Below are 17,701 nucleotides of genomic sequence, written 5' to 3' on the forward strand. Positions count from 1 at the left end.
TTGTCCCCATGTTGATGAGGACAAGGGCCTCTTCCCGACAACCCTGGCCGTTGGTTGTCGGGGTCTGCGGGCGGGGGGCTTATCGGAATCCGGGAGCCCCCTTTAATAAGGGGGCCCCCGGATACCGGCCCCCCCACCCTATGTGAATGAGTATGGAGTACAATGTACCCCTACCCATTCACCTGTAAAATAAAAGTACAAAAAAAAAACACAACACACGAGATAAAATACTTTATTGCACAGCTCCGGGGGTCTTCCGTCTTCGGGGGTCTTCTCGCCGGACTCCTCCGCTATCTTCTTGTAGCTCTTTTGCTAGCGGAGGAGTCCGGCTTTCTTCCTCGCCGCCGGCCTCTTCTCCCGACTTTGGGGGTCTTGTCCCCCTCTTCGGTTCTTCTGCCGGGCCACCGCACCTTCTTATAGCTCTTTTACAGGCGGTGGCCCGGTCTTCTGTCGCCGCTGCCGCCTTCCGTTCTTCTTCTTCTTCTTCTTCTCCTTCTTCTCCTGGAGATGTTGACTCGACGCTCTCTCCGGCCACAATGCCAGGGACGCGCTGCGCGGCCACTTATATAGGGACAAGGGGCGGTGTCACATGGCTTTATGTCACATGGGTTGGTGTCACATGGTGACCCCGCCCCCTTACGATGTCACAGTCCCCATGTGACATCAACCCATGTGACCAACCCATTTGACATAAAGCCATGTGACACCGCCCCTTGTCCCTATATAAGTGGCCCCGCAGCGCGTCCCTGGCATTGTGGCCGGAGAGAGCGTCGAGTCAACATCTCCAGGAGAAGAAGGAGGGGGACAAGACCCCCGAAGTCGGGAGAAGAGGCCGGCGGCGTGGAAGAAAGCCGGATTCCTCCGCTAGCAAAAGAGCTACAAGAAGATAGCGGAGGAGTCCGGTGAGAAGACCCCTGAAGACGGAAGACCCCCGGAGCTGTGCAATAAAGTATTTTATCTTGTGTGTTGTGTTTTTTTTGTACTTTTATTTTACAGGTGAATGGGTAGGGGTACATTGTACCCCATACTCATTCACATAGGGTGGGGGGCCGGTATCCGGGGACCCCCTTATTAAAGGGGGCTCCCGGATTCCGATAAGCCCCCCACCCGCAGACCCCGACAACCAACGGCCAGGGTTGTCCGGAAGAGGCCCTTGTCCTCATCAACATGGGGACAAGGTGCTTTGGGGTGGGGGGGCCGCGCGGCCCCCCCTTCCCCAAGGCACCCCCCATGTTGAGGGCACGCGGCCTGGTATGGCTAAGGAGGGGGGGCGCTCGCTCGCCCCCCTTTCCTGGCCGGCCAGGTAGCGTGCTCGGACAAGGGTCTGTTGTGGACTTGGGGGGGACCCCCACGCCGATTTTTTTCGGCGTTGGGGTTCCCCTTTAAGTCCATACCAGGTGGCGGGGCCAGCGACGTCTCCTTCGCGGGCCCCGCCTACCTGGAGACCCGCTCGAAATGAGCGGACTTTTCTCTGGGCGGGAAAAGTCCGCTCATTTCAAAAGTACGGCGGACTGGCATACACACGGCCCGGATTATCCGCCGAAATGCGAGTACGGCGGGCAGATTGTTGTGCAAACTGAAATTCTAAGTCCGCCGTACTGTCGGGTCAAAAAAGTATGCCGGAGGCTACACACGGGGGGATTGTTTGGCGGACTTGAATTTGCCGGACTTTTCCACCGGATTGTTTGATCGTGTGTACGCGGCATTAGGGTGCAAATTTTTGATTTCACTCCTCACTACCTGTTTCGAAGGCCATAAAATGCCAAAATAACCAAATGACCCCATTTTGGAAAGTAGACACCCCAAGCTATTTACTGAGAGGCATGTTGAGTCCATGGAATGTTTTATATTTTGCCACAAGTTGCGGGAATATTACAACCTTTTTTTTTTTTTTTTGCACAAAGTTGTCACTAAATGATATATTGCTCACACATGCTATGGGCATATGTGAAATTATACCCCAAAATACATTCTGCTGCTTCTCCTGAGTATGGGGATACCACATGTGGGGGGACTTTTTGGGAGCCTAGCCGCGCACGGGACCCCGAAAACCAAGCACCGCCTTCAGGATTTAAATATAAAACGCTACCAAAAAAAACTGTCAGCGATCGCAGGGATCAGGCGTGACTCTGCGAACGCTGCAGTTATGTGTTTAGTGTTTTGTAAGTGACAGTGATCGATCGATACTGCACTTAGGTGGGCTGGGTGGAGGGGCAAAACGCAGGTGCTAGCAGGTATCTGGGCTGATCCCGCTAACAATGCGTTTTTTTGGAACCCTAAACTGCTGGGGATGCTAGTATAGATCTGATCAGATCAGATATTATACCACTATGGGAGGTGCTGGCACTAACCTAGCGCTGCCTGGGGCGACGCAGACCCTATCTGACCCTAAAACCTAATTGATATCACCCGCCGGGTGATCAGGGGGTTAAACCTTTATTGGGTAATAAATGGTGGGTGCCCTGATGCTATAAAAAGCAAACTAACTAACCAGCGTCACCCGTAACACTTATACGGTGATCACTGGTGAAAGGATTATCTAGGGGCAATCAGGGGGTTAAAACCTTTAAAACCTTTATTAGGTAGTATATGGGGGTCCCTGACGCTATTTAAAAACCTGACGGGGAACCTAAATAACTAACTGGCTAACCAGCATCACCAGTGACACTTATACGGTGATCACTGGTGAAAGGGATAACTCTAGGGGCAATCAGGAGGTTAAAACCTTTATTAGGTTGTATATGGGGGTACCTAACGCTATAAAAACTTGGCGGTGAACCTAAAAAATAACTAGCTACCGAGCGGCACCAATGACACTAATGCAGCGATCAGAAAAATGATTGCTTAGTGACACTGGCAAAAGGGGGTGAAAGGGTTACCTGGGGGGCAATCAAGGAGTTAAACCTTTATTGGGGGGGGTAGGGGGCTAGCCTGGACCTAACACTAATTGCCCTGGCACTTTTTACAGTTACAACTGACACTAAATACAGTGATCAATAAATAAATAATCACTGCAATCAGTGACACTGTGACTGGGAGGGGGGGGGGGGCGGGGGTGATCGGGGGGGGGGGGTGATCAGGGGGTGACTGGGGGTTAAAGTGTACCTATGTGTACCTACATGTCAGTGTAGTGTTGGTGCACTTACTAGGATGTCTTCTCTCCTCACCTTCTGGTCAAAAAGACCGCCTCGAGGAGAGTGACATCACTTCCTCCTGCCTGTGTTTACACTACACAGGCAGGGGAAGCTTCTCATTCGCCAGGAGCGATCGAGAGGGGATGGCCAGAAACCAATGGCCACCCCCTCATCCCGGATCGCTCCTGAAGCGAAACGGACTGCCGCAGCCAACGGGAGGGGGGTCCGACCCCCCACCCGCTGGAAGGCAGGCACGTATGGGTACGTGCTTGTGCCTGTCCGTGCCATTGTGCCGACTTATTTTTACATGCGGCGGTCCTAAAGTGCTTAACAAGGCAGTGGTTGTCTTGGAGGTGTGTTTGGGGTCATTATCATGTTTAAATACTGCCCTGCGGCCCAGTCTCTGAAGGGAGGGGGATCACGCTCTGCTTCACTATGTCATAGTACATGTTTGCATTCATGGTTCCCTCAATGAACTGTATCTTCCCAGTGACGGCAGCACTCATACAGCCCCAGACCATAACACTCCCACCACCATGCTTGACTGTAGGCAAGACACACTTGTCGTTTTACTCCTCAGCTGGTTGCCTCCACACATGCTTGATACCATCTGAACCAAATACGTTTATCTTGGTCTCATCAGACCACAGCACATGGTTCCAGTAATCCATGCCCTTAGTCTGTTTGGCTTCAGTAAACTGTTTGCAGGCTTTCTTGTGCATTATCTTTAGAAAAGGCTTCCTTCTGGGATGACAGCCATGCAGGCCAATTTGATGCAGTGTGTGGCGTATGGTCTGAGCACTGACAGGCTGACTCCCCACCCTTTAAACCTCTGCAGCAATGCTGCCAGCACTTATATGTCTATTTCCCAAATACAAACTCTCGATATGATGCTGAGCAAATGCACTCAACTTCTTTGGTCAACCATGGCATGGCCTGTTCTGAGTGGAACCTGTCCTGTTAAACCGCTGTATGATCTTGGCAACCATGCTGCAGCTCAGTTTCAGGGTCTTGGCAATCGTCTTATTGCCTAGGCCATCTTTATGTGAAGCAAAAATTATTTTTTTTCAGATCCTCAGAAAGTTTTTTGCCATGAGGTGCTATGTTGAACTTCCAGTGACCAGTATGAGAGACCAAATTTAACACATCTTCTCCCCATTCACACCTGAGACCTTGTAACACTAATGAGTCACATGACACAGGGGAGGGAAAATGGCCCAATTTGGACATTTTCACTTAGGCGTGTACTCACATTTGTTGCCAGCAGGTTAGACATTAATGGCTGTGTGTTGAGTTAGTTTGAGGGGACAGTAAATTTACACTGTTATACAAGCTGTACACTCACTACTTTACATTGTAGCAAAGTGGAATTTCTTCAGTGTTGTCACATGAAAAGGTATAACAAAATATTTACAAACATGTGAGGGGTGTACTCACTTCTGTGAGATACTGTATATACTGTTCTTTCTTCCTGGAAAGGTGAGATTGTCCATGGCAACCAAAAAGTGTCCCTTCACGTCAAAAGTGGTTTTAGACCAGCTAGAAAATAGTGATAGTAAATTAGAACACTTGCAGAATTGAATGATAGTGATGCGTGGGGAAATTAATTTTATTACTATTATATTATTTTTTATAATTATTTATAGTTATTTATTATATTATAATTTATGATTTTGTGTTTCAAACTTCATCATACCAGGGATGTCTACTAGACTCTTGTTTGGACAGCTTTACGTGTGTTATTACTAAGAATTACAGGCCTATTAAAAAAAAGCTCTATGCAAAACAATACACTGCTTTGAGATTCAAAAATCTCACATAACCATACCGACAGGGAAGCTACTCTAGTTTCTAAAATTGACATAGAACTCACACACAGCTCTGCCTGGAAGGGGAAGGATTTAAACATTCTCTTCTGCAGGTTCACTTTCACTTACAGGTCTACTCCTCATCTCAACTTTGCTATCGGACAGTGAAAGGAGAAGCAACAGACTGAGGAGCTCACCTATGTGGCTTTCTTCTCCTATCAGCATTGTTCCTTGCATTGCAACACATCTGACTTGTTCCTTGGGCTACTCCTTCCTTTCTTTAGTCTGCTGCACAGATTGCAATAGGCTGATATCAAGTCAGATTCATGTACTTATGCTGAGTACATTAAAATAAGTATTAATTACATACTTTAATGCACTGCAATTATTGGTGTCTTTCATTTCTGTCTGGAGTTTGACTTTAAATAAAAACAAAGCAAAGATATCAAGTTCAAATGGTTGGCATGACCTAGAGCCTGGATTCGATTTTATTATTATTATAGCACCCTGTAGAAAGCAATACTATCCCTTTGACTCAGTAAACGTTGAACAGTTTACAAAGGACCTGAACCTGTAAAGGCTGTGCTCCAGAAAAGGAAGCAGTGGGCAAAGGACCAGTCATAAATATTGCATGTGGGCTCCATGCAGCTGATCTGACCAGCGTCTCTATGCAGAGAGGGCCATCCTGGTGGAGGCAGGGCTTTACTTCCTCGTGTCAAAGCTGCACCCCTGAATGACTGGTTGGAGAATAATAACAGAAGCAACAGGAGAGTTGCAGAAATCACAAATCCACAGAATAAATGAAGTAGAAACTAATTTCCTTGCCCTGTAATTACCCAGTAGCACAATAGTGATATCCCCCAATCTAATTCCAAGTCTTGTAAGGCTAGCAGTTAGAGCCAGACATGCTCTAGCAATGAAGCTCAAGACACAGGGAGTGCTCTGCTATGCTTGAGGAGGAATTCAAAACAGAAGGTAAATTACGACATTTACAATAGCTAGATATTCCCTACAGCATAGCAAATCTTTTCTCACAAGCCAACTTTAAGGTTAGAGTAAAGCCAACTCAGATAGGCCGAATAGTTTAAAATCTAGATCTCACCAATTTGCTCTGTTCTTTTATTGTTTATTCATGAACCTTTGGTGGTTTTTGCTTTTTTTAGCGCTGGTAATCTATGGTTTGCTCCCTTTTTATTGCTTTTCATAATCTCATGAGTGCCTTCTTATCATTTCAGAAAGGTAATAAAGTGGCGATGTAGAGGAGGAAAGCGTTGAAAGTCAAACCTAAAGTACTGGAAAATGAACTGACAAATAGACTCAAATTATAATGCTTATGATGTTGAGGGGAAAAGGACTAGTCATTTTAGGGTAGAAGAGACATCAAGGGAGGAATTTAATGTGGAAGATGAGCTACCTTAATGAATACTGGTTATGATGTTCTTTCTTCTCATTTTGCAGCTGATCTTCGAACAAGATTTGGCCTTAGACGTTCTAGTAGATCAGGATTTTGCAGCATACAGGTTTTTTTTTTCCCACATTCCAAGAAGACACATTCATCATTGTGTGCAAAATGTGCAGGCAAAGGCTAAATTATCACAACCCAAATACACATTTAGTGTGGTTAAGCTCTGTTGGCAAATTATATGTCACCACAAGTCTAAATGGGACAAAACGCCAGAAGAACAAGTTTTCAAAAAGTTTGTTCAAAATTGAAGAGGTAGTCCTTTATCTTGTTTCTCTTAACCCCTAAGGCAACTAGCTAAATCATATTCTAATATACTTAAAAAAACACCCAGCGTAACTACATTAACAAGCAAATCTTGCAATGTTGTACCTAAAACAATATCTCCTACATAGTAAATGAGGTTATCTATTACTGATGCAAACCTCAAGATTCTTGCCTCCAGAGAATACACAAGATGCATAATACATATGAAATTGAAACTTTTTATTAACTTTGTTTTCTGTTATAGATAGAAATATATCAACTGAATACCACTGAATGTGAGTTTAAAGTGAACTGTACTTTTCTCTTTCTTCTCTCCTTGCCTTCTGTTCTTCTTTGAGGTTGATTCAATAACATAAATCCTCCAGTGCTTGTACTTATCTTTCACATGCCTCTCAACTGCCCCAATATCAACCATATCCCTGAGAACAACTATGTACTTCCAGCTATGGAAAACCATATAGAACACTCCCCTGCTTTCCACAATTTAGCACTGCGTTTTTTAGTGTCCTATCACCAGGCCAGAGATCTGTTATATGGCTGCATGGAGAGTTTTTAGTGCTGATGATCAATGATAAAAATGATATTCTTGTGCAGTTTTTTCTATTATTGTCAGATGCTATTGTGGCCCTTGAATGCTCCCTGGTGGTTGGTTGCGTTTATGCATGTGTCCCCACATCCACTGTGCCACCCTGTCTGCACCTGAGGATGGTTCTGGTTTTAGCATCAACCAAAAAAGTGAACTACTATTATTATACGCATGTATTAAATATATGTTTTGTACCGGTTTTTCATTTTACTTTCTCATCCATATAGATTTGAATATTTGCTCAAGCTCCCGAGGAAGCTCTTTGTCGTGAAAAAATGTTGGCTTCTACAAGCTACGTTAATATACGCCAATCCTTTTTGGACACCTACAGCCTTACAACCTATGGCTGATATACAAATAACCTTCTCGAATTGATGTGGATCCGCTGGCCCTAACAGTAACTTATTTTTAGTACTTTAATCTATTTTATGTATGTTTAGCTATTAGATTTTTTTAAGATATGAAATAAAAGTTGTTATATTTTATACAATCCTTTCCATGTCTTGGTGCCTAAAAAGACCATGGTCGTTTCACTTCACAAAGCTTAGCACTGATGTGTCCCTGAGCAAATCCAAAATTTACACAACTTTTTTTTTGAGGGAACCTGGTAAGTCAAAGAAAATGTGTGTGATAGCATGCAAGGTAAGTATAAGAAGCACCAGTGGGGTGTCTGCTGTCCGGTAAACCCGGTACATTGCCTGTAGAGTGCAAAGTACAGGTTTACCTATAATTGCACTACTGGCCTTTAAAAAAAAAAAAAGACATTATGCAAATATATCTTTCCATGTTACACTGTAATGACACATGAAACATATGAAACACTTTTCTTTCACTGCAAATTATCTTGCCTCAGGATGACCTATAGAGGTTATCCAGGAAAGAATTTTACTATTTGCACTTAATCACTGAGGGAAATTGTTTGGTGTTTTGGCATCCTTCCATGAGAGAGGTGAATGTTGTTTGCAGTCTTCATTATCGCCAATAATCTTAGATAAGACATATTAGTTGTCAAGGGAAATGCAGCGATAGAAACCTTTTCGGCTTTAAGAACATCTACAGCAGAACGTGTCCAAATAATCAGCGCATGTCACCAAAGCTGATCTCGGGTAAGGGCAGAGACTTTCAGCTCTTCTGTTAAAGTTAATGAACTTAAAGCGGGATTCCACCCTAAAGTGGAACCTCCGCTGATTGGATCCCTCCCCCCCTCCGGTGTCACAATTGACACCTTTCAGGGGGGAGGGGGGTGGAGATACCTGTCAAAGACAGGTATTTACACCCACTTCCGAGCATAGACTCCCGTGGGAGTCTACGCCATTTCCTGCCCTGCCGCGCTGTCTGCTGGGACACACACGGGTCCCAGTGACAGCGCGGAGATTTCCTATTGCGCGGCGCAACTCGCGCATGCGCAGTAGGGAACCGGGAAGTGAAGCCGATTCGCTTCACTTCCTGATTCCCTCACCTAGAATGGTGGCGGCAGCAGCCGAGGGCCGAGCGATCAATCGGCCTCGGCTGCCGGCATCGCTGGAACCCGGGACAGGTGAGTGTCCATTTATTAAAAGTCAGCAGCTGTAGTATTTATAGCTGCTGGCTTTTAATATTTTTTTTTTTGGTGGAATCCCTCTTTAAGGATTTACTGTAAATCATTGTCTTTCTCTATGAAACGTTTTTTTAATTTCTTTATTGTTTTTTCCAATATACAGATAACACGTACATTCCATTCCTATTTCAACTCACACAGGAGCTTCTACATATTGTTCCCACATTTGCATTATACAAGAGTCTCATTCTCCCCCAATAAACTCATACCTTGGTGTGGTTTGTATACCCTCTCGCTTTCCTATCTTGAATTTCTTCATATTTATTGCTCTGTAGAGTGGCCACCTGCTCACTCTTATCTATCTTTCTTGCCATTTTCCTGTTCCTTTATGTTTATTCTATGGACTGTTCAGATGGAGATGTGGGATCTGCTATCCAACTAGACCAAACTTTCTCATACTTTTTTATTTTTTATTTCCTCTATTATAATATGTATCTTTATGTAGCAGTAAGTTACTATTTATTAAATGTTTCCAAAAGGCTAGTGAGGTTGGAGCCAATTTTTTTTCCAGTTTAATACAATTTCCTTTCTCACGTAGAAAAGCAGCAAGCTTATTTTTGTGTTTTTTTTTTGCCACTGTATACATTTTTTTTCCCACTAATCCTAAAAGGCAAATCGCCATGCACTGTCCTAGAGCAACAGATGTAACTGCCCTAACCATGTCCATGACTCTTGCCCAGAACATGACGATAGCCTGGCAGGTCCAGAATATATGGATAAAATAAGTGGAAAGAATTTAATGTTTTCCTGTAGAACAATTCAGGTGAAATTGGTTATTCTATAGATTAAAAATAAATTTTAATACGTTTAGATCAGCGAACAAAGCCTTTTCTGCAATTATATTGCATAGAACTCCAATTACCAGACTATGGGGTTGATTTTTTAGAACTGTGGAGTGCAAAATCTGCTGCAGCTTTGCATAGAAACCAATCAGCTTACAGTATTTTTGGCAAAGCTTAACTAAATATAGCTATAGTTAAAAGATGATTGGTTTCTATACAAAGCTGCACCAGATTTTGCACCCTCCAGTTTTAGTAAATCAACCCCTAAATATAATATGTAATAAAAGGTACTTCACTTCAAACATGCTGACTAATGTCAATCAATAAACGATTACATTTATTAATAAGTAAACCTATACCGCTATTACTGGAGGAGGCAATTGTTTTGAATTACTATCTGCAATGTTCTATTTGTGATGGACAATCCTACATTTACATCTGTCTCATTTTATATATAAACTTGACTTCATACTTATTTAACTATTTTAGTGAACTTTTAACAAATCCTAAAACGTTTGGATTATTTTTGCTCTGCTAATGTTAAGGTATTTGTTGCTGTGACATATTTCTGCTTTAGTGTTTTATTTTTATAGTAGCTGCTCCTGTTATTTTAAAGTAACACATTTTCCATGAGTGCTGAGTCAGAGATACCAACTGAGTGTTGAATTATTTTGTCATTTTTCTGCCATACTGCTAGTACTGTATATAGCTATATCATTATACAGGATTTATATAGCTCCAACAGTTTACGTATCACTTTACAACTTGAGGGTAGACACTACAAATACAATACACTTTAATACAGGAGGAATCAGAGGGCCCTGCTCCTTAGAGCTTACAATCTAAGAGGGAAGGTCAAGAGATACAAGAGGTAATAACTGTGGGTGATGTGCTGATTGAGAAGATAAATGTACAGTTGTTAGGTGGGCGCCAGATAGGCTTCTCTGAAGAGATGAGTTTTCAGGGATCGTCTGAAGGTTTATAAAGTAGGAGAAAATCGGACAGATTGGGGTTGAACATTTCAGAGAATGGGAGAGGCTCTGGAGAAGTCCTGAAGGCGAGCATGGGATGAGGTGACAAGAGAGTTTGAGAGCAGGAGGTCTTGGGAGGAGCAAAGAGAACGATTAGGTTGGTATTTTGAGACTAGGTTAGTGATGTAGCTGGGGGCCAGGTTGTGGATGTCTATAAACTAGCAGACAGCACACGATACCATTAGCTGACTGATCTATTAGGAAAAAGCAGTTCTGAATCTTTGTTTGGTTAATGCTAGCCAGTTCTTTAAGATAAGCTCAAGTTGGAGTTATCAGGCTATGCTCCCCAACCTCACTTCAAAAGCATAATTAATTTCATTACAAAAATCTGTATAAATAGGAAATCATAAGGCAACTACGACATGCATGCATTGTGGACTCTTTTCAAATATATATACAGCTTTGAAAGAAAAGTTTTTTGTTTTTTTTTAAGATTACTTCTTCAAACTACTTCTATTTCATTAATGTTTATTAGAATTTTCACAATTAACATGAAATAGAAATCAATTTAGCAAATTCAGAAAATTGGTATAATAAATGCATGCTACTATAGTATATATAAACTGATTAGCATATCTATGTTTATTTCATCACATTTATCAATTGCATATCTTACATTTTCTTCTTTTTCTTTTTTTTTTTTTGCTGAATGGGCAAAGTGACAGAATCATACTTTTTTATTTCCATGACATTTATTACCTTAGAACAAATAAGCTCTTACTTTTAAACCATTGTCCAAAGCACAATGAAAGCAATTTGTTACCAAATGGCATGTTGCTTGATTAGATGCTGGAGGCAATGCATTAAGAACTGATGGTAATTATTAATCATCCAATCAGTTCCTGATGCAGTATCTGCGACATCAAAATCGAAATTTGTGACTGTATAGGAAATGATTCAAGACCTGCATTCACTAGCTGTCCTATATGTGAACATTAACTAAATGATGAGTTTTTGATTGTGCAGTTGTGTGTTTTTGAATGGATCAAATGAAATCAATCTGTGACCTGCACAAGTGTATCCTTGCTTTACTGCAGAGGGAGTCACTGATGCAGGAAAGTTAGATCTTGTCTGCTTGTTGTAGGTCAGTGGATCACCAGTTAGTAGAGTCTGGGTCAGTACAATAGCCTTATGTCTGCATCATTTAAAGGCAAGTCAACATAAGTAGATCCTATATCTCTATCTTCACAAGTTAAAGCAGTATTAAACCAAGAAACAATATATGTATAGAAGAATCAGAGGACCCTGCTCCTTAGAGCTTACATATTATATTATTATTATTATTCTTATTATTATTTTTTCATTAACTTTTTTTGAGTATAGATCTATGTTTGTCCCAAGCATGTTCAAAGCCATTTACTGTTGACTGTCTTACTAACTCTACTTGAAGTGTAGCTTAAACGTGGTGGCTTCATTACTTTGCTTTTTTTTTGGCTTTTTTCCCCTTTTTTTTCACCTGGTGAGTCCCGCAGTAACACACGTCCAGTTTTAGGCCCCTTTCACACTAAGCCGCGGTGGCCGAAAAGGGGGGTTAAATCTGCCCCTGCAAAACGTAATCGGAGCGGAGTTTTGCCGGCAGTATCGCAGCGCTGCCCCATTGATTTCAATGGGGAGCAGCAGTGGAGCAGCAGGGGAGGAGCAGTGAGTTCACCGCTCCTTCACCGCTCCAAAGAAGCTGCTGGCAGGACTTTTTGTGATGCCCTGCCAGCGCACAACTCCAGTGTGAAAGCCCTCGGCTCCTCTCACTGGAGTAAGAGTAGCTGCTTTTTTCAGGTGCTATACAGGTGCTATTTTTAGCGTTGTAGCGCCTAAAAAACGCTGGCAGTGGGAAAGGGGTCTTAGGGTTGAGAAACAATTTGGACACCTTTGAAGAGCAGCATTATCAGTCTGGAGAAACTGTAATGTTAGATGGACTAGTAGATTTAGTCCAACAAATGAACCACCCAAGGACCGCTCACCGCACATATACTGTGACAGAGCGGCTCTATTGCACGAAACGACATACGGGTATGCCGTTTCGTGCATGAGGGGAGGCCGATATGTGGGTCCTCAGAGAGGCAGAATGGGGATCTGCCTATGTAAACAAAGCACATCCCTGTTCTGACAGAGGGGTACAGAGAGATCGTCTGTTCCTAGTGATCAGAAACAGCAATCTCTCTGTACTCCCAGTCAGTCCAGTCCCCTCACAGTTAGAAAGTACCTCCCTAGGACACACTTAACCCCTTGATTGCCCCCTAGTGTTAACCCCTTACCTGACAGTTTTTATTTATACAGTGATACAGCGCATGCACCGTAGACAGCGGTGCCTGTCTTTCGGCAAATATCTCCTAAACCGTGTAGGTTTAGGAGATATTTCTTGGACCTACAGGTAAGCCTTAATCTAGGCTTACCTGTAGGTCAAAGTGTGTTGTAAGGGTTTACAACCACTTTAAGCAGTTACTGCAACAGTTTTTTTTTCTTTTTGGGATAAAGGATTCACATTAAAACAAGATGAACATTGAATGCAGTCTTGTGTGTAACGATTTGTCTCCACGCTTTAACTGCCAGATCGCTAGGTGAAAATAAAGGAAAAGAGCTTAACCACCTGACGTCCATGCTATAGCCGAATTACGGCTACAGTGTGGACCTAAAATTCTGGGAGCCCCTCATATGACATCCTCCCCTTTGCACGCTCCCCGTGCGCCCCCTGCAAGGCGCATGTAGCGTGCGCTATGATCACCGATTCCCTGAGACTTGGGTGATCACAGATCTGAGTAAGGGGCTGATCCCGTCCCCTTACCACGTGACCAGTTGACAGCTGATCACGTGTATAAACAGTAATCGTTTTCTTTTTTTCCTCACACTGACAGCGTGAGGAGAAAAAAGCCAGCTTATGTGCAAGGGACATTGGTCCCGAAGAGGAAGAAGGCACATCTGCCTCATATGTGCCAATCACTACCCCCTGCCAGTGCCCACAGTGCTACCTATCAATGCCCATAAGTAACACCTATCAATGCCCACAAGTGCCACCTATCAATGCCCACCAGTGGTGCCAATCAGTGCTTCATCAATGCCACCTAACAGTGCTGCCTATCAGTGTAATCTACCAGTGCCGATCAGTGCCCATTATTGCCACCCATCAGTGCCCATACACTGCCCATACACTGCCACCCATCAGTGCTCATCACTGCCACCTATCAGTGGCCATCACTGCCAGCTATCAGTGCCACATATTAATGCCACTTCTCAGTGTCCACCAGTGCCACCTATGAACGCTCTTCAGTGCCACCCATCAGTGCCACCTCTCAGTGTCACCTCTCAGTGCACACCAGTGCCGCCTTTCAGTGCCCACCAGTGCCACCTATCAGTGCCCACCAGTGCTGCCTTATCTGTGCCCATCAGTGCAGCCCATTGGTGCCCATAAGTGCAGCCTATTGGTGCCCATCAGTGCAGCCTCATCAGCCTACATCAATAAAGGAGAAAACCTGTTCGGAAAATTTTATAACAAAATATAAAAAAATATATATATATTTTTTTAAATTTGGTCTTTTTACATTTTTGTTAACAAAAAATAAAAACCGCAGAGGTGAAATACCACCAAAAGAAAGCTCTATTTGTGGTAAAAAAATTATAAAAATGTCATTTGAGTACAGTGCTGTATGACCACGCAATTGTCAATCAAAGTGCGACAGCTCTGAAAGCTGAAAATTGGTCTGGGCAGGAGGGGGATTTAAGTGCCCAGTAATCAGTTGGTTAAAAAAAGAAAACCAATGCACTCACTACATCAAAGAATTGGTAAGCTGCAATATATAACATTTTTGTTTTGGGTTTAGTACCATTTTAGTTTTAACTCAAATTATGTATAAGTTAGTCTTATAGGTTGCAGAGTTAGTGGGCTAAGGCCCCTTTTACACGACCGTTCTGATAAGGTCCACCTGAAAAACTGACAGGTGGACCTTATCAGAACGGTCGTGTAAAAGGGTACATTCACCCCTAGGGACTGGTGGGTGTAAACCAACTTGTGTCTGTTTCCATCTGTCTACCTCCAATCCGGTCTGCTAAAAACAAATGGAAAGGGATCCATCCTCCTTCATCTAGGCAGATCGGAGGTAGATAAGTGTAAATGGACAGGGGAGTATTTACTTTCGGTAGAAGTTCCGGCAGAGCTGGCTACTCTGCATAAATTGAGTGGACACAGACCTGCCAACTTCCCTCTCTGCTCTGACCAGTAGGGGATCAGCGGACAGATTCCCTGCTGATCCAAGTAGAGTCCACCCCATGTGAAAGGAGCCTAATGCCGCGCACACACAATCGCACATTCCGAAAACAAAATCCATGGGATTTTTTCCGACGGATGTTGGCTCAAACTTGTGTTGCATACACACAGTCGCACAAAGTTGTCGGAATTTCCGAACGTCAAGAACGCGGTGATGTACAACATGTACGACGAGCCAAGAAAAATTAAGTTCAATAGCCAGTGCGGCTCTTCTGCTTGATTCTGAGCATGCGTGGAACTTTGTGCATCAGAATTATGTACACACGATTGGAATTTACGCAAACGGATTTTGTTGTCGGAAAATTTAAGAACCAGATCTCAAATTTTGTACGACAGAAATTCCGATGGAAACTGTCCGATGGAGCCTATACATGGTCGGAATTTCAGACAACAAGCTCCTATCGCACATTTGCCGTCAGAAAGTCCGACCGTTTGTACGCAGCATTAGAGGGAAGCTAGAACTAGATGCAAGGAACATACAAAAAGGAATTTTCACTGGCTCACATTCAGACCCGTTCAAAGATAGGGATACTCATATGAGCAATCAGGAGCAGAAAATAAATGCCAAGATAAAAAAAATGGACCATGCCACCTGAACCATTTCAAGTGTTAAAGCAGTATAAATCCAAAACCAAAAATGTACTATATTGCAGTTTACCAATTATTCAATGTGGTGGCTCCATTCGTCTCCTTTTCTTTGGCTTTTTCTGCTGTTTTCACCTGGTGATCTGACAATTAATACACCTCCTGTATTAATGATACACAACTATGGAGGAATGAGCACGGGAGGCACAGCAGAGAGCAGCAGTGTTACTGAATTGGTAGATTTGGAACCACTAACAAATTGAAGCCAAACTCCAGCTCACACTTTATAATCAGTTACAGCAACTTGTTTTTCTTTTGGGATAAAGGTTTTGCATGAGTAAATAAAAGCTGATAATTTTACCCACCCTTGCCAGTGTTAAAGCAGAGTTCCACCCAAAAGTGGAGCTTACACTTATCTGACCCCCCCTCCGGTGCTACATTTTGCACCTTTCAGGGGAGAGGGGGCTGTGGGTACTTGTTTTTTACATGAACCCTCTCCCCACTTCCGGGAGACCGGATGAAGTACGTCAGCAGCCTGGCCCCCCTCCATTTTTGTATCCAATGAATTATGTGTGAGATCTACTCTTATTCCTATGCACATTTAAATTTGAACCCCCCCATTTCCTAATGAATGATTGGTGATGTGTGATTAAAGATCCTATAGTAAGGCTTACCTATAGGTACAGTAAAGATCTCCTAAACATGCACCGTTTAGGAGATTTTTACTTGTAGGGCCGTTTGTGACTTCACCGGCGCATGTGGGGTATGAAGTTCCTTCAGAGCCCTGTGCCGTGAACATGCATGCATGTGGAGGAGTGACGTCACAGTGGCTTGTCCAATCAAAGGACCAGAGCCCACCAATCTGAAAGGAAGAGCGGATGAAGATAATTTATCTTACAGAATGGAAGCCCTGTCAGCAGTGATGGCGTGCCGCTGGAGGGCTTCATTTTAAGGTGGGGTTCACATAATGTGCTAGTATGTGATGCATACTAGCATATTATAACTTTGCTTTGCAGGTTTCAGAAAATAATGGCGGTTTTGTACTGCTTTAATGTGATCTCTGCATAATTTTGTCCAATTCCTTAGTCTTGACAATATGCAAACATCCAGTAGTCTTGCGCCATATACTACAGTTTGTAGTTCCTCAACAGCTGAAAGGTTACAGACATTTCATTACTCTTGTAAATAAATAAGCTTGACCAGCTATTAGACACTGTTCATTTGCATGGTGTTTAGCCTTTTACAGCTTCACAAAATTTTGATTGAGATGTTTATGCAGACCTATTGATCCATAAAGTGATGGAATTGCAGTGTTTAACATAATCCCAGAGACCACTGTGAGATAATTTATTAACTGCTCACAGTTGCCAGCTGAGATTAAGCCAATTCACAGCCACTGAGGTTATCCCTGCAAGTGAGATCTTGTCAGATGCGTTCCTCTTCTAAATTCCTCTTTAACTGCGGATGGCTCCATTCCACACATGAAAAACACCTGGTGACTGTACGTTCTTAGTATTTATGAGTTTCATTTATGAAAACACAATCACATGAAATATTTATTCAAGCATAGTTAGATGAGAAGAGAATGATTCTGCAAAAATGCAGAAGCAAAACCATCTATAATTGTATTATGGATGTGTAAACAGATGGCTAAGGTGAACATTGTTGACTATAATGCACTAACGAAAAGCAAAAATGACCCACAGCTATTTTAAAATCCCATGTTATTGTCATTGGAGAGATTTTGAAGGATATTGATTTTTTTATTACACTTTTTTAAAAATATTTGGGCGAGTGATATCTGTCAAATGAAATGCTACAGAAACTTTTCAACAATAGTTTATCAATATCTGGAGCTCAGTGGCATTGCAGTAAAATAATGTATTTGCACTTTCTGAATGCCATGTAAAAGGACCTTGTATGGTTCTTTTTTAGCGTCAACAGCGTCAACAGCCTAGAGCAGTTCTGAGCACAGAGCTTTTGGCACTAAAACCAAGTAAAAAGACCAAATGTCCCCTAATGTATTTAATACATGTTTTATATACCACCAACAATTTATGCATTATAGATTATACAATTTTCTTACCAAAACCATGTAATATGAGGTCAAACCTAAACATTTTCAATGTGTATACAACAAGTTCAATAGCCAGTGAGGATCTTCTGCTTGATTCCGAGCTAGCGTGGAACTTTG

The 17,701-nt window shown here is 42.7% G+C and overlaps 1 long non-coding RNA gene across 1 annotated transcript; it reads right to left on the reverse strand.

Moving 5' to 3' along the window:
• Nucleotides 1–6,869: 6,869 nt before the first annotated feature.
• On the reverse strand, nt 6,870–16,910 carry LOC143987376 (uncharacterized). The gene is made up of 2 exons (XR_013276634.1): nt 13,677–16,910; nt 6,870–13,630 (listed from the first exon to the last, which is right to left on the reverse strand). It is a non-coding gene; the product is annotated as an uncharacterized LOC143987376 (long non-coding RNA).
• Between the last annotated feature and the right edge of the window lie 791 nt (nt 16,911–17,701).

The sequence above is a fragment of the Lithobates pipiens genome, unplaced genomic scaffold, assembly GCF_037356315.1.
Source record: "Lithobates pipiens isolate NorthernLeopardFrog02 unplaced genomic scaffold, aLitPip1_a1.2 Scaffold_18, whole genome shotgun sequence".
Taxonomy (NCBI): domain Eukaryota; kingdom Metazoa; phylum Chordata; class Amphibia; order Anura; family Ranidae; genus Lithobates; species Lithobates pipiens.